This window comes from Aegilops tauschii, chromosome 7 (assembly GCF_002575655.3).
Source record: "Aegilops tauschii subsp. strangulata cultivar AL8/78 chromosome 7, Aet v6.0, whole genome shotgun sequence".
NCBI classification, from domain to species: Eukaryota; Viridiplantae; Streptophyta; class Magnoliopsida; order Poales; family Poaceae; genus Aegilops; species Aegilops tauschii.
In genome coordinates this window covers 64,349,202-64,351,620 of record NC_053041.3, presented here as the reverse complement: position 1 = coordinate 64,351,620, position 2,419 = coordinate 64,349,202, and the positions used below count along the sequence as shown (strand labels likewise).

At 46.9% G+C, this 2,419-nt stretch overlaps 1 pseudogene; it reads right to left on the bottom strand.

Annotated features, from left to right (window-relative positions):
- Nucleotides 1-316: 316 nt before the first annotated feature.
- LOC109750495 (3-ketoacyl-CoA synthase 4-like) lies at nucleotides 317-2,419 on the bottom strand (annotated as a pseudogene).

Sequence of the window (2,419 nt, the reverse complement as noted above, 5' to 3'; positions counted from 1 at the left end):
TGCGTATATCATGTGGTATGCCAGGCAGATAACACAAAGTCCACATGAGTAAATATAGTCCTATATGACCAAAATAATAGCATATTCTACACCTCCTTAGGAACATATATTGGGTAGCGATAAATGCAATCTTGCCATGCCTTATCACCACTTTTTGCTGGCTAGATGCACTTTAACACTGCACTGTTACACTTGTATCCGGAGCCAAATCCAATCATCCCAACTCGGCCCCCCTTCCTCATTCGACCCTTGGCCTCACTGTATGCCAGCTCATACCATACCGAGCTACTCGGTGTGTTCCCAAACTTGTGAAGTGTCATCCTTGATGGCTCAACATGCTCATCAAGCAGACAGAGGCTACGCTGCACATCCTTGATACCTCCTTGGATAGATTGAGACCAAGAACTCCCTTGTCATATCTTCCTCATAAAATACACATCGGTATGCACCGTGTTCGGAGCTGGTGCAGTTCCGAATTACGTGCGCCAGCTCAAAACAAGCTCTGGTACTCGACGTTGAGAGGAGCACCGCGGAGCCACCCATGCGGAACAACATGTCGGTCAGCTGCATTTCACGCTTCCCCCCGGTGTAGTAGGCCCCAGTCAAGATCTCCGTGGATACGACCAGCGCATGCGCGTTAGAAGGAGCGTTCTGCAGGAGGTCCTTGGCAAGACCCACTGCGATTAGCCCTGCGCTGCAACCCATACCAGAGAGTTGCACGTTGTAGATTGATCTCGAAGCTTATATCGTCTCATGATCATGTCCGCGAGGGACGGAGTTGGGTTGAAGAGGCTACAGTTCACGATGAGTATGGCGATTGCATCAAGATCGATTGACGTCTTCAGGAGCAGCTCATCTATGGTTGTCAAGATGGACAACTCCGCTTCAGCACGGGCTTCACTTAAACAATAATATGGTGGGATATGATGTTGGCAAGCCGGGAGGTAGGTCTCATCACCAAGGCCTGACCGTTCAGAAATACGGGTAAGAAGCGCAGATGGCCGCTGTCGTCGTAGGACCAAGAATGGTGAATGTTCTCAATCCATGCGGCCTTGCTGGTGCGGTAGTTCGAGTCAGGCCGGAAACACGCATAATCAACAATGTATACTGTGCGCGAACGGCTCATGAGGTACAGGAGTGTGGTCATAGTAGCTACGCACAGAAAAATTAACAAGAGGCGGATGTCTCCGGAAGCATCATGCCAAATGAAAAATAGGTTGTCTTGGAATAGTACCATGGCGCTGGTGCCGGGCGGCTATGAAAAGAGTGTGAACGTCTTCACTGCGACCTGGTACTGATACTTTTTAGATGGATCAATAAGAGAGAGTGGAGAGCTTATATTACGTGTTTAGATTGCTGAGCACATATTTATAAATAAGCAAAAGATTGTGAAAAGTGGGCGTGGATTACAGAGCGGCTAGCATCAATGCTTACACTGTTCTAACACATACCAGCAATATCCATTTATAATTAGGTCCACCCGTTGATTGAGGTTTTTCCTCCATATGGAACATACAAGTACTCCCTCCGTCTCATAATGTAAGACGTTTTTTGAATCTAGTGTAGTGTCAAAAAAGTCATGTAGTGTCAAAAAACGGGGGAGTAGCACTTTAACATGTGGCTATAGTTTTCTGGAAAACGTGCAAGTTACATTTTTTGTACACTAAACTGAGATTGCATTTTCCGAAACCGATTGATATATAGATATTAGTAAACCCATTAATTCTTAGTAACTAGCTAGCACAGGAGCCCAAGCACATGCGTCGGCAGCGTCTTATTTTGCCACTTCAGTTATTTTTATAAAGCCTCCTTTTGTTCATAGGATATCAGTAGCAAAAGTGACTATGCATTCCAACAGGAAAAAAAATACACGGCCCCTAACCCACTAATCATGACTCGAAACCCTAATAGATCCACATCCTTTATTTTAACATTTTTTTATTTTTTTATTTTTTTATTGAAAAGGAGGATGACCTCCGGCCTCTGCATCTGGGAGATGCATACGGCCACTTTATTGATTATTCTCGAGGACCTTATAAACTATTACAAACAATATATCTGAATCCGCCATCTTGGCAACATATGCCGCTACTCCTATCCATATGATGAAGGGATGCTAGCTGGGCCACTACCCAAACCACTCACCTAAGCCTAACATCAAAAGCCAGAAGCCCCAGCCGAGCCACATACCGGGTCTGGGGCACAATCCGGTCAGACGCACTCGTGTGTCGTCGCCACCATCTTCCACAGGTCCGTCTTCAGATCATATTGAGGCTTCTACCTTGTCTGGCCACTCTGCCATCAACGTCACCATGACGCCAGACAGCTACCTCCTCCTGCGCGAGTCCATCTCCGCGCATCGGACGCCGAGCCTCCACAGCGCCATGCCGCCGATCTCCGCCGCCATCAATGTGTGAGA